This window comes from Triticum urartu, chromosome 2A (assembly GCF_056163025.1).
Source record: "Triticum urartu cultivar PI428250 chromosome 2A, HENAU_Tu73, whole genome shotgun sequence".
Lineage (NCBI taxonomy): Eukaryota > Viridiplantae > Streptophyta > Magnoliopsida > Poales > Poaceae > Triticum > Triticum urartu.
The window spans coordinates 268,039,835-268,063,817 of record NC_141874.1 but is presented as its reverse complement, the minus strand read 5'-3'; positions in this window follow the sequence as shown (position 1 = coordinate 268,063,817).

Here is a 23,983-nt window from a genome sequence, read left to right as displayed (position 1 = left end):
TCAAGCTTTGGTTGACTTCATCAATGACTGGACAGAGATGCAGATGCCAGAAGAAAAGCCGGACAACACATATTAGACTATTCATTTTGATGGGTCCAGGCAATTGGAAGGCTCGGGGGCTGGAGTTGTATTAACTTCCCCATGAGGTGATTCTCGTGGTTCTAAGTCTGACAGTAGTGTAGGGGGTAAGTATGGAGAGGCAAGATCTTAGCTATGGAGAAGTTGTATGCACACATGGTTTATGAGTTCAGGCCCTTCTCGGAGGAAGTAATAGCCCTACGTCTTGGAGCCCGGAGGCGGTCTACTGGATTATGCGTGTATGAATTACAGGGGTGCGAACCCTTGTCTCGGAGGAGGGGGTGGCTTATATAGAGTGCGCCAGGACCCCAGCCAGCCCACATTACAAAGGGTTCAATGTACATTAAGGTAGGGCGTTACTGGTAACGCTAGTAATAAAGTGCTATGATGACCATAAAAGCTACTTAATAACCGACCGTTAGCATGCGGAGTGCCTTTAGGTCTCTTGACTGTCGAATGGCTTAATCTTGGTCGAGTGGTTGCTTCTTGGTCGAGTATCTTCGAGTCTGTCGAGTGGAACACCTCCAAGTCGATTGAAAGATGATTTCTTCCGGAGATGTCCTTGGGTGGGTCAGTTTGGACAGGTCCATGCCCCTACCCTAGGTACATAGCTTCATCATTATCCCCCGAATGGATTGAGGTTTGAGTGGGAAAGGGATTGAGCACCTCTCCGACTCATTTTTCATGCCGTGAGCGTTCCTTGTTTTGGATCAATGAACCTGAGCGATGGCAGCGATTTCCTTTCCAGTCGCCTTGATCCATTCTTAGGTTTTTGTCGAGTGAGTTTCTTTACTTGAAGGGCTCCGAGTGACGGTGAGGAGGAGATCTTTGGTCTAACAAGTTGTTCCACTACCCACAGATTTCATGGGATCTGAATTTTGGGAAGCGCGCGAGACGGGGGAGGCCGCAGTAATCGGATGGGATAGAGCGGAGCCGCCTCGATCCCCGCGCCACCTTTTTCGCCACGTATCGCGCGCGCGATTGTTACGGGATTCGATAGAACCACCCGGGCTTACCAGTCAGCCACTCGGAAGCGGCCTCATATAAGGCGTTGGACCGGGGTTCCCCAAACAGTGCGTCCCCATTAACTCTTCTCCTCTTCACGCTCCTCCGCTGCGCTCGCTCTCGCCCTCGCGCACCGCACCATACGCGTCTCGCCGGCGATGATGGGGAAAGAGAAGACGGCGGCTCTGGAGCGGGCAAAGAAGGCGACATCGAGGTCGAAGGGGAAGGCGACCAGCCGGGGCGGATCCTCCTCGCGGACCGTCCTGCCGAAGGGCTAGATCCAGGGCGACTGGATCCACTCGAAGCTTACCCAAGAAGACCTCGATGACCTGGCCGAAGGAGGGCTGATCCCCTATGACTCGGCGCGGCTTCCGGGGAAGGAATCCAAGCCGCAACCCTGGGAGGGTGAGCGCATTCTTCTTGCCACCCACGTCGACCGTGGATTTTCTTTGCCTCCTCACCCTTTCTTTCGAGGATTTCTGAATTTCTTTGGGGCACAACTCCACCATTTTACTCCCAACACAATCGTTTATCTCGCCGCTTTCATTTCTTCGTGTGAGAATTTCCTGGGTTGCCGGCCTCACTGGGGTCTTTTCAAGCATATTTTCACTTGCCGCTCCCAGACAGTGAAAAAGGCTAATCCGAGTGACGAGAGGACTCAAGTGATCCAGATGTGTGGGGGTCTTGGTATCCAGATGAGAGGGAAAAGCTCCTTCCCGGCCATGATTCTTCCCGACTCAGTTCGCGGATGGCAGTCGACCTGGTTTTACTGTAAAGACCAGTCGACGCCAGGGCAGTCGACTGGCCTCCCTCCCTTTACCATGGACCGAGTGAGGAAACCATCCCCTTTGAAGGTGCTCCCGGAGGAGAAGGTGCAGGTGAGGGTGCTGGTCGAGTGAGTGGTCCAGCTTATCCTTGACGGGGTCACTGGTATGGACCTCTTGGAGGTTTTCCTTCAGCGGCGCATCCAGCCTCTTCAAGCCCGAGACCATCCGATGTGGATGTATTCAGGTCTTGAAGACTCCACTCGGATTCACCCGGAGGAGGTTGACGACGACACACTGGAGAAGTGGCTGTCGGGCATGACCGGAAACAAGGACAACCCCAGGGGAGCCAGGAGAGTTCCTCCATTCGACCAGTCCCGTGTACCAGAGAAGGTCTGATTCTGAGCTTTTACTTGTAATCTGAATTGACTCGTGCAGCTGCCTATAATGCGTCAACTGACTTTGTTCTCTCTCTGCTTTCCATTAGGGTATCATTGAAATGTATTCGATGCCCAACAGAGAGCAAGAGGAAGATCTGGTAGGCGAGGCGAGCGGCGGTGACAGTGTCGAATGGACTTCTGACAGTGAAGGGGATGGAGAAAGCGACGACTCAAGTGACGGAGAAGAAGTCGAGTCGCCTCCTCGCAGGGAGAGGCGATCCAAGCTTGACCAAGAACGGTCGAGCGCCCGCGAAAAGGCAACTGCTCAGGCTGGTCAGTCTTCGAAGTGTCCTCGGATCTCTTCACCAACCCCGACCGAGAAAGTGCCAAAGCACCTCAAAGTCGCAGAGCCGAAGACTCGGAAGGCGCTGCCGAAGATTAAGATCGACATCCCCGTTGCTTCCACGCTGTTTGTTTTTCTTGTTTTGACCGGACGAACTTTGGAACTGTCAGCGCTGCCACTTCCGGGACCTCAGCTTACAGGTACGATGATGAGGTGATGGAGGATGCGGTCACCTCTAGTCCGGGTATGATTTCTGCCATACTGCCTTTGTTTGGTCGATTCAACTGCAATGTGCATCATTGGGTGATGTGATTTTGGCAATTGAACTTTGCACAGCTCCCAACATTATTGACCTCCCCGATGATGATGAAGAGCCTGAGAGGCCTTTGACGAGGAAGAATAGGAAGGCTCCTACAAGCGAGGCGCTACAGTCGACGCCGAGGGCGGAACCAGTCGTTCAGGGCACTGGCGACGCCAATCGGGGTTCTGTTACCTTTGCTGTGCCACTGTCGAGTGCCCTGCCTTCTTCATCGATTGTTTAGGCCTCCGTCGACCCACCTTCAGTTTTTGCGACCCATCATGTCCCAGAGGACGAAGCGAATGCTGCCAAGGAAGCCATACGTCAGGCGGGCATCATGATGGAGAAGATGAAGACAGCGCGGGATGCCAGCCAGGCCGCCTAGGATGCCAGCTCGGCTCTCCAGAGCAACATTCAGGTTAGTTGGTCGCTGCTTGTCCTGTTAGGATATCCTACCTGAAGACTCTTTCTGAAGATCTTTGTATCTGTACACCCACTGGGTGTGTCGATTGAATCTTTGAACTAGTGGGGGCACGCTGAGTGCACCCACTGGGTGTAGTACCCGAGACTACGGTAGACTGCTGGCAGTCGACTGTAGTCTTTGTAGTTTGTCTCTTCCACTCGGTCTGGTCGAGTGGGATCAGAACTGGTGGGGGCACGTCAAGTGCACCCACTAGGTGTAGTCCCCGAGACCACGGTCGACTGCTGGCAGTCGACTGTGGTCTGAGTTCTATTTTCTCTATTTCTCTCTTTTTTTACTACTTCCTGCACTCGACTTCGGCGGGCCGGTCGAGTGGGATCAGAACCGGTGGGGGCACGCAAAGTGCACGCAATGTGGGATCAGAAGCTCTGATTAAGAAGGATCAGGATTAGGCTGGTGCTCGAAAGGAAGCTGACGACAGAACCACTCTGGCTGAACAGAAACTGGCTTCGGTCAGCCAGTTGGAAGAGGAGAATACCAAGCTGAAATTTGCGCTGAATGAAGCCAACAAGGAGTGCTTGCGCTGGAAGAAGGAGAACCTCATCCTGGGCGAGAAGATGGAGGGCATTGCTCGCAGGAGGGACAATCTAGCAAGCTATCTGAGGAGCCTTGCCAAGAAGTTGTTCATCAAGCTTGAAGGTGCACATTTTGTTCTGACTGATTTTGTTTTGCGTCGACTTGACGTATGTAAATTGACTTATCCTTGGATCGTGAATGCAGCGTTTTGCTAGAACTTCGAGGAGGAGACTGGGCGGATCGAACCAGGTTTGGATCCAATCAATTCTCCCGTGAAAGATGAAACTGCCATGAATCTGCTCCGACTAGAATCTCGCATCGACGGTGTCGTTGACTACTTGGCTCGACTGAAGGCCGCCATGTCACGGATCGACCCGGCACTTTGGCCAGAGGCCACAGTCCAAAATGATCTTGAGTCCCTGATGACTCGACTTAACGGAATCCCTGACCGAGTGCAGGAGTGGAAGAAGTCTTCTGCTCGGTGCTGCGCTGATGTGGCTCTGTCTTTGGTTCGTGTCCACTGTAAGGAGGTGCGACAAGATAAGCTGGCCGAAATCAAGGTCGTGAACACCCAGAAGCATGACTTCCGAACTTTTATGGAGACTTTCATCGCTGTAGCCACTCGGATTGCCGATGGCGTCGACCCGGACGAGTTCGTCGAGCCTGCCAGCCCTCCTCCTGCGGAGTGAACAAACTTTTATGCCCCACCTTAAATTTGCCTCGGAATGCTGAGTGGTTTTTGTAACCGTTTAACTCTTTCGGGCTGAATGCCTGAGCACTTTGATCTATGGTCCGGACCCTTTAGGATTTATCTAAACTCGGTTTATCGTTGAATATCTTCATGAATCCCCCGTCGAGTGGAAATAGTTCTTCATTCGAGACAACTTTTTTGTATTTGTGGCGCAGCTCCGAAAGAGAAGGTAGCAGTCGACCTGCACCTCGTCATCCTTGTGGATCAGCGATGGAGCGCTCGTTGTATTTGTGGCGAAGTTCCCCAAGGAGGAGGTGGCAATCGACCTTTTTACTGCGGAGTAGGACGGAGTGCATGTTGTATTTGTGGCGAAGCTCCCCAAGGAGGAGGTGGCCGTCGACCTGCACCTTGTTACTACAGAGCAGGATGGAGTGCACGTTGTATTTGTGGCGAAGCTCCTCAAGGAGGAGGTGGCAATCGACCTTGTTACTGCAGAGTGGGATGTGTTTTGTACTTAGGCGAGTGCCTGACTGCAGCTATGTCCTCAAGTGAGAGAACTTAGGCGAGTAGTGGACTGCAGCTAAGCCCCCGACTGGGAGGGCTGCTCTCCACTCGGTAGGATTTTTTCAAACTTAGGCGAGTGCCTGACTGCAGCTAAGCCCTCAAGTGAGAGAACTTAGGCAAGTACTGGACTGCAGCTAAGCCCCCGAGTGTGAGGGTTGCTCTCCACTCGGTAGGATTTTTTCAAACTTAGGCGAGTGCCTGACTGCAGCTAAGTCCTCAAGTGAGAGAACTTAGGCGAGTACTGGAGTGCAGCTAAGCCCCCGAGTGGGAGGGCTGCTCTCCACTTGGTAGGATTTTTTCAAACTTAGGCGAGTGCTTGACTGCAGCTAAGTCCTCAAGTGAGAGAACTTAGGCGAGTACTGGACTGCAGCTAAGCCCCCGACTGGGAGGGCTGCTCTCCACTCGGTAGGATTTTTTTGTAAACTTAGGCGAAGCAGATTCGCAGCTAAGCCAACCACTGGGGGCTTTGTCATGTAAACGAAAACAATAATAATCACTGGGAAAATTATAACGCTCTTGTCTTTGATAAATAAACTACAGGAGTTTTTCTTATTACATCTTATCCGAGTGAGAATTCAAGTATAAAAGGGGCGGAGTAGCTCCGCATTCCAGGCTCGTGGCTCATCAATCTGGCGATCGACATTGTAGAGGTGGTATGCTCCATTGTGGAGGACTCTGGTGACTATGAAGGGGCCTTCCCAAGTAGGAGCGAGTTTGTGTGGTTTCCGCTGATCCACTCGGAGGACTAAGTCTCCTTCTTGGAAGGCTCGACTCTTCACGTTTCTGGCATGGAATCGACGCAAGTCTTGCTGATAGATGGTCGATCGAATCATGGCCATTTCTCTTTCTTCTTCCAGGAGGTCGACTGCGTCCTGCCAGGCTTGTTCTGCTTCATCTTCAGAGTAGAGCTCGACTCGGGGAGCGTTGTGAAGCAAGTCACTCGGCAAGACTGCCTCGGCTCCGTAGACCAGAAAGAATGGGGTTCTTCCGGTCGATCGGTTCGGGGTTGTCCTCAATCCCCAAAGGACTGATGGGAGCTCGTCGACCCATGCACCTGCTGCGTGCTTGAGATCGCGCATCAATCGGGGTTTCAATCCTTTGAGAATTAGGCCGTTTGCCCTTTGTGCTTGCCCATTCGACTCGGGGTGAGCGACCGAAGCATAGTCGACCCGAGTTCCCTGAAAGGCGCAAAAGGCCCTGAATTTGTCGGAATCGAAGTTTGACCCATTGTCAATGATGATGTTGTGCGGAACACCATATCTGAATATCAACTCTCTGATGAAAATGATAGCAGTGCTAGCATCAAGATTCTTGATAGGCTTGGCTTCAATCCATTTGGTGAACTTGTCGACTGCTACCAGCACATGAGTGAAGCCGCTCCTGCCTATTCTCAGTGGTCCAACCATGTCCAGCCCCCAAACAGCGAAGGGCCAGACGAGTGGAATGGTTTTTAGGGCTGACACCGACTTGTGCGACATATTGGAGTAATACTGATATCCTTCACATTTGTCGACTATCTCTTTTGCCATCTCATTGGCTCTTGGCCAGTAGAAACCCGCTCGGTATGCTTTAGACACAATGGTCCGAGAGGACACATGATGACCACAGGTCCCCGAGTGGATATCATCAAGGATCATCTAACCTTCTTCTGGTGTAATACACTTCTGGCTAACCCTAGTCGTGCTTTCTCTATATAACTGTCCCTTTATGACTGTAAAGGCCTTGGATCGATGGATGATCTGTCGAGCCTCTTCTTCGTCCTCTGGGAGTTCTTTCCTTAGGATGTACGTGATGTACGATACTTTCCAGACGAGAGTGATGACCAAGACTTCCATGATCAGGTCGACCACAGCTGGAACTTCAACTTCAGTCGGATCCGTGGCAGTTTTTGGCTGCGGGGCCTCTTCAGTGAAGGGATCCTCCTGAACTGATGGTGTGTGTATGTGTTCCAAAAACACATTGGTGGGAATGGCTTCCCTTTTGGAACCTATTTTTTCCAGATCATCAGCTGCTTGATTTTTCAGTCGGGGTATGTGATGAAGCTCTAACCCCTCGAATTTCTTCTCCAGCTTTCTCACTTCATTGCAATAACCAGTCATGGCTGGACTTCTGACGTCCCATTCCTTCATCACCTGATTAACCACCAAATCTGAGTCGCCATAGACCATGAGGCGATGGACGCCGAGTGAAATGGCCATGCGCAACCCATATAAAAGTGCTTCGTATTCTGCCTCGTTGTTTGAGGAATCAAAGTGGATTTGAAGAACATATGTGAGTTTATCTCCTCTGGGGGAGACCAACACCACTCCGGCACCGGAACCATTCAGCATCTTGGAACCATCGAAGAACATGGTCCAATGCTCCGAGTGAACCTGAGTCGGCAGTTGCTGTTCAATCCACTCGGCAACGAAATCTGTGATTGCCTGGGACTTGATAGCTTTCTTCGCCTCAAACTTGATATCTAGAGGAAGGAGTTCAATCGCCCATTTTGCCACTCGACCAGTTGCATGCCTGTTATGCAGGATCTCTGACAATGGAGCGTCGCTGACGACTGTAATGGAATGATCAGGGAAGTAGTGAGCACCTTTCTGTGTGGTCATATAAATCCCATATACAAGCTTCTAATAATGAGGATATCTTTGCTTCGATGGGGTCAAGACTTCAGAAATATAATATACTCGGCGCTGAACTTTGAAGGTTTTTCCTTCTTCTTCCCGCTCGACCGTAAGTACCATACTGACGACTTGTCCTGTGGCTGCAATGTAAAGCAGCAAAGGCTCCTTGCTGATTGGGGCAGCACGCACCGGCTGGGTGGAGAGCAGAGATTTGAGCTCTGCAAACGCTGCGTCAGCTTCAGGAGTCCACTCGAACTTGTCAGACTTCTTCGTCAATCGGTAAAGAGGCAATGCCTTTTCACCGAGACGAGATATGAATCGACTTAGGGCGGCCAAGCAACCAGTAAGCTTCTGGACGTCGTGCACTCGCACAGGACTTTTCATTCGGAGTATAGTACCGACATTTTCTAGATTGGTGTCGATTCCCCGTTCGAAAACGAGAAAACCGAGTAATATTCCGCCAACAACTCCGAATGTGCACTTTGATGGATTGAGCTTGATATCATACCTCCTGAGGTTGGCAAAGGTTTCAGCAAGGTCAGTCAGCAGGTCGGAACCCTTCCGTGATTTGACCACTATATCATCCATGTACGCCTCCACATTATGACTGATTTGAGTGAGCAAACACTTCTGAATCATTCTCATGAATGTGGCTCCAGTATTCTTGAGGCCGAACGGCATGGTAACATAACAGAAGCACCTGAATGGAGTGATGAAGGCTGTTTTGATCTCGTCAGGTCCATACAGACGGATCTGATGGTACCCGGAATAGGCGTCTAAAAAAGACAGTCGCTCACATCCGCGGTCGAGTCGACTATCTGATCGATGCGGGGGAGAGGAAAATGATCTTTCGGGCAAGCCCGATTGATATGTTTAAAGTCAATGCACATGCGAAGTGACTTGTCCTGCTTGGGGACCATAACAACGTTGGCGAGCCACTCGGAGTGGTAGATTTCTCGGATAAACTCCGCTGCTAAGAGCCGAGCCACCTCCTCGCCAATGGCCTTTCTCCTCTGGACGGCGGACCCTCGGAGATGTTCCTTGACAGGTTTTACTTTTGAGTCGACTCTTTGGTGGTGCTCAGCCAGCTCCCTGGGAACACCCGGCATGTCAGAAGGCTTCATGCGAAAATGTCCCAGTTCTCACGGAGGAACTGGATGAGCGCTTCTTCCTATTTGGAGTCTAGTGTTGTCGAGATATGAGTTGGAGCAGTGCTGGGGTCGGTCGGGTGGATGTGAGCTGTCTTCGTATCGCCAGTCGACTGAAAAGCTGATTCTGTAGCTGGCTTCTTGGCCCGCAACAAGTCACTCGGGTCTGCAGTCTTCTGGTATTCCTGCAACTCCACCACTATCATCTGAGCATCAGCGATCTTCGAACCTTTCTGAAAACACTCTTCCGCTTTCTTCCAATTGCCCGTAATAGTGATCACACCTTTGGGGCCAGGCATCTTCAATTGGAGATACACATAACATGGTCGGGCCATGAAGCGTGCATAAGCCGGCCTGCCCAAAATAGTGTGGTAGGCACTCTGGAAGTCTACAACTTCAAATGTCAACTTTTCTTTGCAGTAATTCTTGGAATCACCGAAAACCACATCAAGAGCAATCTGGCCGAGTGATTCAGCCTTCTTCCCAGGAATAACTCCATGGAAACTCATGTTGTTGGCACTAAGTCTGGACATCGGAATGCCCATCCCTTTCAACGTCTCAGCATATAATATGTTCAAACCACTGCCACCATCCATCAAGACTTTGGTCAGTCTAGTGCCTTCAACAACTGGGTCGACCACCAAAGCTTGCCTACCAGGGGTGGCGATGTGCGTTGGGTGATCGAACCGGTCGAATGTTATGGCAGACTGAGACCACTTCAGATAACTGGGTGTCGCCGGAGCGACCATATTCACCTCCCGGTTGATAACTTTCAGTCGACTTTTGCTTTCAATATCAGCAAAAATCATCAGAGTGGAATTGACCTGAGGGTATCCTTCGTCACTATCTTCCTTGTCCTCAACTTTGTCCGACTCTTTTTCCTTATCTTTGGGCTGCTTGCCTTGGAATTGCTGGATCAAGAGTCGACACTGTCGAGTGGTATGTTTCGGGTAAATGAAATTACCCTCTTCATCTTTCTTGGTGTGGACGAGACATGGCAAATCCAACATATCATTTCCGTCCTGGTCTTTAACTTTCTTGGGGTTCCAAGGTCCTTTAAGTTTCCCTTTAAGCTTTCCTTGGGTGACAGCCAAGGCTTCCCCGGGAGCAGCTGGCTCGGCTTTCCGCTTCTGTTTCCGATTGAAATTTCCTCCAGTTTCTTGGGCGACTGACTTGAGCTTGCCACTCCTAAGTCGATCCTCATCTTCACCATTAGCGTACTTGGTGGCAATCTGCATCATCTGATTCAGGGACATATCTCCGGTTTGACCGAATTTCAGATTCAGTTCAGTGTACTTGACGCCTTCTTTGAAGGCACAAACTGCTTGGTGGTCAGGTACATTCTCCACCGTGTGATGTAATGTGATCCACCTCTGGATGTAATCCCTCAAAGTTCCATTTGGCTTCTGCACGCAAGACCGCAGTTCCGTCAACCCTGCCGGTCGCTTGCATGTGCCTTCAAATGTGGTGACAAACACTCGGGAGAGATCTTCCCAGGTGTAAATGCTGCTAAGCGCTAACTGGTTCAGCCACGCTCTGGCCGAGCCCTCCAACATTACAGGTAGGTGCTTCATGGCCACTTCATCAATGCCGCCGCCAATCTGGACGGCCACTCGGTAGTCCTCAAGCCAAGTATCGGGCTTGGACTCGCCAGTGAACTTACTGACTCCAGTCGCCAACCTGAAGTTGGGAGGAATCACAGCGGCCCTGATGGCTCTACTAAAGCACTCTGGCCCCGAAACATGTACTCTGCTGCTGGTAGGTGCATCTCTGTCGTGACCTTCTCGGTGAGCTCTGTTCCTATCGACCAAACCTTGAACGAGAATGGATCTCGCATCAAAGCCTGGCCCCCTGGGGTCGACTAGAATCCTTCGCCCAACACTATGAGGGCGCCTGTTATCCTGCTGGCGAGGCACATACGACCCGCTCCTCCGGGGATGGGTGGGCACTCGACATCGATCGTCATGATCGACTCGGTGATCATACTGCTCATGGTTCCCATACTGATTAAGCCGGTCCCCACATCCCTCACGCCTCGGGGGCGATCTTGGGCTATGAGCCGACTGGACCGTGTCCGTGGCAACGGATCTGCTGTGAATCCTGTTCCGCGACTGAGAAACAGCGGAATTCTGGTCTCCTGCTGCCCGGAGTAACACTCTGATCTGCAGCAAGCCTCTGCCAGCCTCCGACTGGGAAGGCTGAATTGACTCTGCTATGCGAGCTGCAGCTGCTAAATTCTGAATCGGGGTTCGATATACCTGCGGGGGCGGGAAGAGCTAACGTCGACTGGATTCGGGAACCCATTGTCGCGCATGCTCGTCGAGCGCTCGCAGGAGGTTCTCCAGTCGAGTGCGCTCGGCCAAGTTTGCCAGGTACCCATCTTCCAAGGCGCGAGCCTTGGGGGTTTCTCCAACAATAGGAGTGTGCAGTGCATACATGTTCCGGCGGCGAAGTTCTTCTCTCTGTAGCGATGTGAGAGGCTCGGGAAGATACTCCTCATGGGGACGCGACGGGTCGCCTCCGCCCGTGCCTCCGTCGGTGCGGGGAAAACCGGGAGGACTGGGCGGTCCATCGACCATCAGAACCTCCGCCGCCGGATCACTGTTGTCGCACTCGGATGCAGTCTCCGCGGAGCCGGGCGACAGGTCAAACAGGTCGTAGAGGGATTCGTCGGGCTCGATCACCGCGACTTGAGGGGTGGCCGACTGGCGTGCCACCGCGTGTCTCACCCACCGCTGAAGTCTCGACCGACCGGAGCACTTGCGCCGGCGGGAAACAGGGAGGGAGGACAACACAGGAGTCGACCGGTAGGGGGTCGATGGTTGCCGCAGGAGAACGCCGCGGACGCATGCGCTAAAGTGCGTTGCCTCGCGGACAGGGAGTGTGTTCACGTCGAGCGGAGCCTCCTGAAGCCAAGCGGAGTCGTCGGCGATGAACGTGAGCGCGCCGAGACAGATCTCGTGGCCCTCCACCAAAACTCCGCCGAAAACCGTGATGATTTGGGTCGGAAAAGATCGCAACTCCTCCAAAAAAACGCTAAAACACCTGCCCCAAGGTGGGCGCCAACTATTGTGGTTCTAAGTCTGACAGTAGTGTAGGGGGGTAAGTATGGAGAGGCAAGATCTTAGCTATGGAGAAGTTGTATGCACACAAGGTTTACGAGTTCAGGCCCTTCTCGGAGGAAGTAATAGCCCTACGTCTCGGAGCCCAGAGGCGGTCGTCTGGATTATGCGTGTATGTATTACAGGGGTGCGAACCCTTATCTCGGAGGAGGGGGTGGTTTATATAGAGTGTGCCAGGACCCTAACCGGCCCACGTTATAAAGGGTTCAATGTACATTAAGGCAGGGCGTTACTGGTAACGCTAGTAATAAAGTGCTGTGATGACCATAAAAGCTACTTAATAACCGACCGTTAGCATGCGGAGTGCCTTTAGGTCTCCTGACTGTCGAATGGCTTAATCTTGGTCGAGTGGTTGCTTCTTCGTCGAGTATCTTTGAGTCTATCGAGTGGAACACCTCCAAGTCGATTGAAAGATGATTTCTTCTGGAGATGTCCTTGGGTGGGTCAGTTTGGACAGGTCCATGCCCCTACCCTAGGTACATAGCTTCATCAGTGATAAATTTTGTTATGTGTTATGATTGATGTTTCCGTGCACTAACACGCAGCAGAGTATGAGGCATTGCTCCATGGTCTTCGAGTGGCAAAGGAGATGAGCTTGAGCCGGGTTAGATGTCTTGGTGACTCAGATCTAGTGGCTCAACAGGTGTCTGGCAAATGGGATTCCAAGGACCCTCTCATGGCGGCTTATCGCCGAGAGGTCGATGCGGTGGCGGGATATTTTAAAGGTTATTAGGTGGAACATATTGATCGTCGAAAAAACGAAGCAGCTGATGCTTTAAGCCGGCTGGGGTCTCAACGTAAGCCGGTACCACCTAACACCGTTTTAGATGTTTTGCATCACCCCTCTGTCAAGTTGCCCACAGAAGAAGATTTAGCTGTTCCTGACCCGGAGGCGCAGTTGGTGGCAGCTCTTCATGTCATCCCAGACTGGATGGTGCCGTTTTTGGCTTACATGACCCGGGGAGAATTGCCAGCGGATGAGACCCTGGCCCGACAGATAACCCGACGGTCTAAGTCCATGACGATTTTGGATGGAGAATTATTTCATCGCAGTGTTTCAGGAGCATTTCAACGGTGTGTCTCCCCCGAAGAAGGTCAAGAAATCCTTCGTGAGATTCATGAAGGTGATTGTGGTCATCACGCCGGGTCAAAATCCTTAGTGGCCAAGGCGTTTCGTCACGGTTTTTACTGGTTGACGGCTCACGCTGATGCAGAAGATCTAGTCAATAGATGTGATGGTTGTCAGAAGTTCGCACGATGAGCGCATGTGCCAGCTCAAGAGCTCCAGATGATTCCAATAACTTGGCCGTTTGCAGTCTGGGGGCTTGACATGGTGGGACCTTTCAAAAGGTCTAAAGATAAAAAGACACATCTCTTAGTGGCTGTTGATAAGTTCACTAAATGGGTTGAGGCGGAGCCTGAGAGTAAGTGTGATGCAGCCACGGCGGTTCAGTCCATGAAGAAAATAATCTTCCGCTTCGGTTTTCCACACAGTATTATCACAGACAATGGTACTGGCGGGTCGTTCCGCCGGCTTTGCTACCTTCACTTTCTTGGATTTTGCCTGGCCACTAAAGAAAAAAAAATATATATATACACATTATAGGACAGTCAACATCAAAGATACAATTAAACAGTCCGGAAGAAAAGAAGATTTTTTGATTACGCAGGGGCAGTCTTGAAAGCTGGGAATTCTGTTTGAGAAGAGTCGCCTGAAGATCAACAGCCGGTTCATCTTCAATCTCAGCTTCACGACGGCTTTCGTGTTGCTGCTTTTTCAAATGAAAGTTGGGATCCAAGTGAGCTAAAGGGTTAGAAAACCTTACTTTACGGATCACTCGTCGAACTTTGTGTCTTGATAAGGGCTCTGAGTCGGAGGAAATGATAGTTACCTCTGCTTCCCCGGCCTGACTGGCCCAGTGTCATCCTGGTAAGGATCAGTGTCAATAAAATTGTTAAAAAATTGGCCAAGGCAATCAAGGGATACCTCTGAGTCAGACGAATCATCAAGCTTCATTAAATCTTTAGCAGTAGTTTTCTAATTTTTCTTTGATTTCCGGGTCATCTTCTTAGTGTTCATAGCGGCGGCTCTCGCCTTCTTGGCAGCTTCATGCTCATATTTCACCTTCCAAAAGTCAGAATTGGCCTGTAAAGACAAGAAGAAAGATCAGTATTAAGTACTCATAGCTGGGTGAACTTGGAGTCAAGACGGCTAGGGCGGTAACCCGGCAGAGGCTTCTCGTTTGCTGGAGAAGTATCCTGACAATAAAACCAAGTTTGGTTCCAATCTTTTGGGTGGCTCGGTAAGACGATGAGAGGAAAAATAGCACCCTGACGACGCTGAATCGAGATGCCTCCAAGTTATAAGCTAGAACCGTTGGTGCATTCATTCTGGCGATTCAGATAAAAGTACTCTCTAAACAGTTCTACGGTGGGCTCTTGCTGAAGATATGCCTCACAGAGCACTTGGAAGTTAAAATATTTGAAATAGAGCTGGGTCCAAGGTCCTAAGGATGGAGTTTGAAAAGATGAAGGACCTCTCTGAAGAATTTTGAACCGGGTGGTGAAAATCCCCGGTTCATGTGGTCAGTGAAGACATTCTTTGAAGGCAGAAACCCAACGATGAAGAACTCTTTTAACCGTTCCTCGGTTACGGATGAAGGGACCCAGTTACAGACGGTCGGTGACTTCGACGGCATGATGAGCAACGAACTGGAAAATAAATAATAATATGCCGGTTCAGTCTATGGTCAATTATAAAGCAAGTAATGGCGGTTTAACTAAGGGCTAATGGTATATAAGGAAAAGAAAGCCGGAGTGGTAAGCCGCCATGACTACAGATTTTCTCAGAAGGCAGAATTCAGTTAAGTGTTGGCATAAACAAGTTTCACCAAGTTCTTATTATCATTTTGGATCAAAGGGCTGTTTCAAAAAGGGAAATATTCTAGACCTAAAAAACATAGTGCAGCGGAGTTCGTCGACTATAACGAAGCATCTGTATAGGTAAAAGGGATCTATTGATATCAAAAACGAATGCCAAACAGCTACCGCGCGAGTTATATCTCTTTTCTGGATCAAAATATGTTGCGGAGAGGATCTACAAGATGGCCCGTGATGAACAGATGAAGAACACTGAAGAACTCGTAAAACCTAGAAACAGATCTAGGTGCGAGAGAGAGAAGAAAGCTTACAAGATCCAGGCCTCCCGCGAAGAGTTGCCACGTTCTCTGGACGAACTCAGGGTGATGCAGTGGCCAAGCTTGAGGACGATGATGAGAGTTGCGGCGACGGTGGAGCTCAAGAAGCGACGGAGGTCACGAGAGGAAGAAGATGAGGAAGAAAGGAGAATGAGAAATACCTAAGTTATGCCTATTTATAAGGGAATGCGCGAACAGGCGGGCTCGAAAATCAAGGAGACCCAGTAATAATTATCCAACCGAACAGACGCCTCGATTCCCGGAAGACAATAAAAATGAAGGATTTGTTGGAAGGTGACGTCATGAAAGTTTTTTGTATTTCAAAAAGATGACATCACGGCGGGTTAAGGAAATTTTCAGACGAAGGATGGATTCTACCTAAGTATTAAAGATTGACAAAGAACAAAGTTCAAAGTCAACCTAGGGCCTAATGTTGGGGATATAACTATCAGCTAAAACCTGCCCAGGAGGGGCCGGGTCAGCCTTAATGGCGGATTATGTAAGAAGCCCAATATACAGTCAAGATGATAGTTTATTAGTATATATAGAAAGCCCAAAGGCCTCGGGCTGGTTCAAAGCCCGTTATTGTAAACTGCCATATGTGCGGAAAGACTTGTAAGGAAAGGCATGTAAAGGAAGTCACCGAGCCGGACACGATTATGAGCCGGCCGGGACTCTATAAGACACCAGGCGTCAACCCGTGTATATAAGGGGACGACCCGGTGGCGGCTTAGGGGAAGAAACAATCAAGTCGGTCACCAAGCCGGTGAGTTGAGCCTCTTGGAGATCGAAACCTCAGCAATACCAATCCCAACTAGACGTAGGCTTTTACCTTCATCGTAAGGGGCCGAACTAGTATAAAACCCTCTCTCATGTCCTTTGTCCCGATTAACCCCTTTAAGCTTCCTAGTGCAATGGCCCTACAACTAAGTCCTTGCTCTATGACATCTACTGTGACAATTCCACGACAGTATTCAACCCAAATTTATTGATTAGACATAAGGAGAGCTAAAGACTTTTCTCAAGTATTAGAAGTTGAGTTGTCAATTCAACCACACCTGAAAGACTTAATATCTGCAGCAAAGTATTTAATAGCAAAGTAACTTAGCAAAGATCAATATGAAACAAACTCGTAGCGAATGGATCAATGGTGGATAATTATGTCGGATGGCATTCATCATGCAACATGTTGGGGATATAACTACTGAGTATAAACCGCCCAGGAGGGGCCGGATTATACTCATAGTGAATTCATTTCTGTCATAGCCCACGAGGACAAGAAGTACGACGCTTTACGAAGGAGAGTTAACAAGAGGGCCCAAGGCCCAAAGGTGGATTATGACCCATAGATATAAACCTTCATAAGATTAATAACTTGTGTTGTAAGATAAGAAAAGGTAGAAACCTATCCGGACACGTTTATGAGCCGGCCGGGACTCTGTAAACTGCCGGGCGTCAACCTGTGTATATAAAGGGACAACCCAACGACGGTTTCGGCACAAGAAACAAGAGATCGAGAGCCGGGTCAAGCATATTTTCTCCCCATTCATCGAAACCCTAGCAATACCAACTACAAACTGGACTAGGCTTTTACCTTCATCGTAAGGGGCCGAACCAGTATAAACTCCCGTGTCCTTTGTCCTGTTTAACCCCTTTAAGCTACCCTCAACGCGAGGGCCTCACGACTAAGTCCTCACACTAGGACATTTGCCGTGACGTTTCCACGACAGTTGGCACCCATCGTGGGGCTATCGCATGATGGTTTTGAGTTCTTGAAGGGCAGCTTCGAAGGGCTCAGGGATACGCCGTGGGCCGGATGACCAAGAGTCGCCGTAGAAAGCTCTACATCGATGACGCGGGATGGGGCCCCGAGGCCGGCTCCATTGAGTATGTGTACTGGGTCCCCTTCGGCGGAATTCACGTCTTTATCGGCAAGATCGGCGAACCGGGCCCTGAGCCGGACATCTGCACCGACATCATCGAGACGGCTCAGCGTGCGAGACCCGCCCGGGTTCAACCTGCCATGTAGCTTACCTTCGTGGGAGTCATCCACGGGGCAGAATCTGAGGGTAGATCAGTATCTGATGATGAAACCGTCGGTTACTCCGATGGCGAGTCATCTACTTGAGAGACCGAGTCATTGTACCAGCTGGAAGCTAGCTAGCTTGGGGGCTATTCCGATGGTGACAGTATTCTGGATTCCCAGAAGCCGCTGAACCGGGTTGCAATCTTTATGGCCGGTACACAGCCGAGGCATAATTCTTCAACTGTGGCAGCATTAATATCCGGGTTAGCAGCAGCAATAGCAGCCGGAGCAGGAGGCCCTGCGCACCTATCGACTCAGGTTTTGTCCGTTTTACTTGACGCTTTAGCAACACTGATGGCGACCAAGGTTAGTGTGGCAAACCAGGATGAGCCTAATGCGGAAATTGCCAAAGTAAGAGACCAGATAACTCAAGCCAAGGAAGACCTGGTAGCTGAGGATGTAAGGATGGCCATGATGCGGGCCGAGTTGGAGGCTCGGGCGCAACAGGTTCAATTAGAATCCTTCCGGTTTATGCTAGATCAGAACGCGTCGAATGATGTCATGAGGAGAAGGCATCAGACCCGCTTACCTTTGGTTTGCGAGCCGAGAAACCTCTTCAACACGCCCAGAGCAGGCACGATGGATCCGCCTCTGCAGGGTGATAACCCGCTGCAGCATGCACCGACACCGCATCATATGCCGACATCGCCGGGTCATTACTCTATCCCCTTGGATAACACGGTCGTGGCCGATTCAAGTTTGGCGGCTCTCCCAGTCGAAGGTGAGTCCCCAGTAGCGGTTGAGACGCGACGGGCTAGAGAGCTCATTCAGACAGCCTTGGCTCAGCAGTAGGCTTATTCATACAACCGTGAGAGGATTCATTCCACCCCCCGTTCGAGCCGGAGTTACAGCAGACACATTGATGAGCCAGCCGTATCCAGCAGTGCGCGGAATCGTAATCCGCCTCATGGCAATAACCCGGTAGGCGGTGGTGTCGGTGCTTAGAACATATTGGACCAAGGGAGAGCACGTCGAGAGGCCAAGTTAACGGCGTAGTACGTGGCCCGTCAGCCTTCTCTTGTTCATCCAACGGCTTCGATCGAGACAGGAGTAACTTTCAGGTCTTTTGGTGTGCCGTGTTTGACCCCGGATTTGCGTAACGTACGGTTGCCCAAGGATTTCAAAGGTCCCCGTAAGGTACCCAACTACATGGCCGATTTACCTCCTGAATCATGGATTGAGAGTTATGAGATGGCGATGGAACTGTTGGATGTTGATGAGGCTTCATGTGCTAAGTATGTTACCATGATGTTAGAAGGAACGGCTCGTACTTGGTTGAAGGGATTACCGGCTAACTCTATTGGGTCATGGGCCGAGTTAAAAGCCCGGTTTATCCAGAATTTCAAGTACACGTGTAAGCAGCCCATGTCAATTATGGATTCAGCTTCTGTGTCTAGGAAGAAGGAGAATCAACAACCCATTGGGTGCGCCGGGTTTCAACGATACTGCACTCGTCAGACCGGATAAATGTCGATTCAGCAGTCTTGACATTAGAGAAAAATTGCCGTTTTACGCCCCTCAAGCACAAATTAGGGTGGCTAAAACGTCACTGCAATGACATGGGGACACTTATAGCTGCTCTGGTTAAGTACGCTGACTCTGATAATACCAAAGATCCTGAGTCTGATGATGACAAACCGGGAAAGGGAAAGAAGAGCAGCAGCACCAAAGGGTAGCAGCATAACCCGGCGGCGAATCACAGAGGTAATGGTAAGAGCAAGGATGATAGCAACCTAGATTTTGTGGTAAATACCAATGCACAGAATAATGGCCAGGGACGTAAGGGAGACCCCCCCCCCCCCCCCCCCCCGCGGACCGGAGGATCAAGCATTAATCTTGAGCATATGTTGAATCTGCCCTTCCCAAAGCATGATGCACGTCAAAGAACGCCTACTCACCTTTGGAAAGATTGTTACATCACGAGGGGGTTCAAGAATTCAAATCTTTTTCAAAGCAACCATGGACCGGGAGGCGGTTCAGGATCCGGTTCACAGGGGCTGGGTTATGGAGGTGGCGGTGTAGGCTCTGGGTTCCAGGGTCATCAAGGTCATAATGGTCAGCAAGGTCATCTAGGAATCAAGGCAATCAGGGCGGTTTCCATCAACAGTCTAGTCAGGGGAATCAGCAGCAGCAGTTTGGATTCTAGAGTAACCCAAAACAGTTGAATAGTGGGCAGTATCACGTCTTCACCACGAGGTTGTGCAAGCGGGATCAGAAGCTTCATAAAAGGGAAGTAAACTCCGTTGAACCGGCAGTTCCCCGTTACTTGCGCTTGTCTGAGCAGCCCATTGTGTGGAGTCAAGAGGGTCATCCGCCCCGGGTTGATAATCCAGGTCATCTTGCATTAGTGGTTGCGCCTCAGGTTGGAGGGTATATGTTCACCAAGGTGCTCATGGATAGAGTGTCAGTGTACAAACGTAGGGGCTCTCCTTTTGACCCCTTTACTTGTGCACGGGCAGTCAGAGCCACGCGCCGCAGCCACACTTAGCATGGCAGAGGAGGGAAGCCGGAGAGAAGCCAAAGCACAAGACGACCAAGGTGACGCCAAGACCGGTAGCCCAGGAGGGCAGGAGGGCGAGGTGGACTCCCTCGGCAAGATCCTTGCCGAGGTGGCCCCCCTAAGCCCCGGCAAGAGCGTTGCCAGGGCAACTTGCCTGATGCCAGTGGAGTGAACCACCCTTGAGCCAACCCGCTCCAACCTAACCAACTACATTGAAACCAGGGCTCGGGAGGCGCCTCTCTGGTGGCATGCAAATCTTCGTCAAGCTCATAAATATACGAGTTTAGATGAGGCCTAGAAGACGGCGACCCTCGGCAGGATCCTAGCCATGGAAAATCCACAATACCCCGGAAAGACCCTTGCCAGGGATGACAACAACGCCCCGTGAAGACCCTTGCCGAGGGCGTCAGCAAGGCCACTGCTAGGCCCGCACTAGCCAAGACTCCGCCGCCGTTCGCATGCAGCTACCAGCCCAACCAGCTGGGCAGGCACCTGCGTGGCAATATGCAGCTTCCAGGCCAAATCCGCAAGCACCTGTGTGGCTGCATGAAGATCTTGATGAAGGCCCTACCACCGCGCCACCTCAGCTGCCTGCCTACCTACATGGCGTGGCATGCATCGCTAGCCCGGGCACGTGTCGAAGCGATGCGGGGCAGAGACGGACGGGACGGGCCTCGTTCCCTTCCCCGATAAAGCTAATGGACACCAACGTAGCGCATTTAATGCGCTTTGTCCCGTAATGTCGTGCGATAAGCTCGCACACTGTAGGCCTTTCCACCTCCTGTGTGACACTATGGTAGCCCTTTTTTCCTATAAAAGGATGCCTGAGGCGACCAGGAGAGGGATTCGGCTTTTTGGGACGGCACAGCCACCGTAGCTAGTTCAAAAAGCTCAAGAACACTCAATACATCCACCAAAGCAGGACTAGGATTTTTACGCATCCTCGCAGCCCGAACCTGGGTAAAAAACCCGTGTGCTTGCTCCTAAACCTGTTCTTCTCATGACCCTGCGCCTACCGACCGTAGAAGGGATCCTAGTGATCACATAGGTGTCGTTCTCACCAACATCTTTGGCACGCTAGGTAGGGCAGGCGGTTGTGAGAATATGGTCTAGCAGTTAGCCTAGCAGTTCTTTGTCGCCATGGCTCCCAAGAAGAAGGCGGCACATGACGGTCGGTTAGCCTAGCAGTTAGCCTAGCAGTTCTTTGTCGCCATGGCTCCCAAGAAGAAGGCGGCACACGACCCGCGAGCACCAACATCGCTCTGGCAGTCAGAGCCTGGCGAGCGGTGTCGTTCGTGCACAAGGCGACGGGCCACATGCCGCGAAATCCAGAGACGGAGCTGGGGCCCCGCAGACGATGCGGGACCCTCCGGGGGCGTTGCCGTACCAGCCGCGGGCGGCGCAGCGACCTCCAAGACGCCCACTTCGGCGCCCACAAGGCGCTCTTCCCAGGTTGTGCGCGACGAGCACCGTCACTACACTGGTGACCCTGGATGCTGCCGTGGGAAGAGTACTGTGCGTCATCCGCGGGACGAAGGAGGCCAGCATGCCCACCGAAGTGCTAGCAAGGATGGCGCACAGCCGCTAGGCCGTGACCGAGCTCCTTCTAACGTGGTTAGAAGTCGAAGCGCGCCATGGTCCACGCAACTTTTTCCACCACCCACGCCAGCACAAGCCCTGGCACGCGCACAGCTGCTCCTCGACTTCCGTCCCACCGCAGAGAAGCTCGACGGGTCGAGAGCCACTATCCGGAGCCTCGTCGGCATCGCCAATAAAGACGAGCCACGACCAACAGGGCCCTCAGGTCGGCGCTCCATCGAACCACTCCATGACAGCGGTGGAGGGGCCGGAGGTGCCGTGGCCACTGTGGACTCTCCTCCTCCTCGCCAACCATCGCGGTTGTCGGTCAATCGTGATGATGGTTGTGATGACATTTCCATAGCGTTGTCCGACCCATGGACCCGCCGCGACCAACACCAGGTTCTTCGGGAGCGAGCCCGTGAAGATGCTTGAACCCATATTGAGCACCGGCACGATACGCGCCACCAGTCAGACAGGCGGGTGGGGCCCGCTATGGACCACCCAGCACAGGGACGCTCCGGTGGCCTACCTTACGAGGTGGGTTGCCCAGCTTTTACCCGTGAGTTGCGGCAATTCCAGTGGTCATCCCACCACACGTTCAAGCCCGACGTCGGCGAGAAGTACGAAGGCAAGACCCACCCGTCAGAGTTCCTCAGCATCTACACCATCGCGATGCAGGCCGCTGGAGCCTGTGACGACAATGTGCTTGCCAATTACTTCCCGTTGGCCTTGAAACCCAATGTCATGTCTTGGTTGATGTACATGGCGGCGGATTCCATTTCTTCTTGGTCAGATCTGTGCTACGAGTTCATTGGTGCCTTCACTGGAGGCCACCAAGCTCATGGCCAGGCGAGTGATTTGCAGATCATTCTCCAGAAGGATGGTGAAAACCTGCGCAAGTACATACAGAGGTTCAGCCGAGTGCAATACAACATCGCAGATGTTCATCCAGCCGCCGTGATCAGCGCATTCCATCAGAATGTGCGTAACCGCAAGATGCGTGAAGAGATGGCAATGAACAAGGTGAAGGACATGGCCGAACTTTACATTCTGGCCGATAGATGCGCCCAGGCTGGAGAGGGAAGGAAGTACCCCGGTGAAGACGCCGGTGCGGAAACCGACTCTACTGACGAAGACACTACCGCCCCGACGAAGAAGGGCCGACGTCGCAACAGGAAACACAAGGACAAGACCGTGCTTGCCGTCGAGGGATCCGACGACACCAGTGCCGCCAAGAAGGCCAAGGTAGACGACCCCGGCAAGGAGATTGCCGGGTGCGCCGCTTGCCAGGCCTTGGCGGCTGTCGACAAGCCACGGGGTTCCGACAAGAAGTACTGCAAGATCCACCGCACCAAGGGCCACGACCTCCAGAACTGCTGACAAGTTGAGCTGCTTGCTGAAAAGCAAAAAGCCGAATATGAGATGCGGGACAAGGAGAAGGGTCGGCATGGTGCCGAAGGATCCGTCAAGAAGCGTGGCGGCCAAGGAGGTCACCGCGGCAAGGATAACCAGCAAGAGAGGCCCGCTCGGGACCGCGACATGAAGCAGGAAGACGATGATCATGACGAGGACGACGAGTCCGGTGAGCATGAGTTCCAGAAGGCTACGGAGGCCATGTGTGGCGATGGTGGCGCCTCACTGCACACTTCTCACCAATAGCTCAAGCAGTGGGCGCATGAGATTACAGCAGCATAGGCATCATTCGATGCTCAGAAGCCACTGAAGTGGTCCAGCACGCCCCTCATCTTTGACGCCGAGGACCACCCTGACCGCACAACTGCGGTCGGTTGTTTTCCATTGTTGGTCTCACCAACCATACGCAACCTCAAGGTGAATAAGATGCTGGTTGACGGCAGGGCCGTCCTGAACTTGATCTCGTCCGTCGTGATCAAAAGGCTTCAAATTCTTGATGGAGACCTTGAGGAAACGGGTACTTTCAAGGGGTCAGCCCGGGAAGGAGCCAGCCGAAAGGGAAGTTCACATTGCCCGTGACGTTTGGGGGTGAGTTGAACTACAGGATAGAGAGGATCGTCTTTGATGTGGCCGAGATCCCCTTGCCCTACAACGGAAGTCTCGGCCGCCCGACACTAGCCAAGTTCATGGCGGCGTCGCACTACGCCTACAATACGCTAAAGATGCCTGGGCTGATGACCATCATCACTGTCCCCTCTGACAAGAAGGATGCCCTGATCTGCACTGACCAACTCTATCGAGAAGCAGTTGCAGCTGCCGCCGCCAAGGCACTGGCTCCTGCTGTTAAGGCCCCGGGAAGGAAGAAGAAGACCGGCAAGACCTCTCGCACTCACTCCGGCAAGCACACCTCTTCGGAGTGCTGTGCTACCGTCGAGGATGTGCCCGAGAGATCTACCGGCAAAAGCAAAAAATCCAGAGCTGCACCACCAGAGACCAAGAGGGTGTCTGTCAAGGAGGATGGCATGGGAGGGGCTTTCACCATAAGCTCCACCCTTGACAGCAAATAGGAAGGCGCGATCGTCGCTTTCCTGCGGACGAATGTCGATGTGTTTGCGTGGCAAGCATCCGACATCCCTAGCGTTCCTAGGGAAGTGATTGAGCACCACCTTGCTGTCTGTCCCCATGTGTGACACGTTAAGCA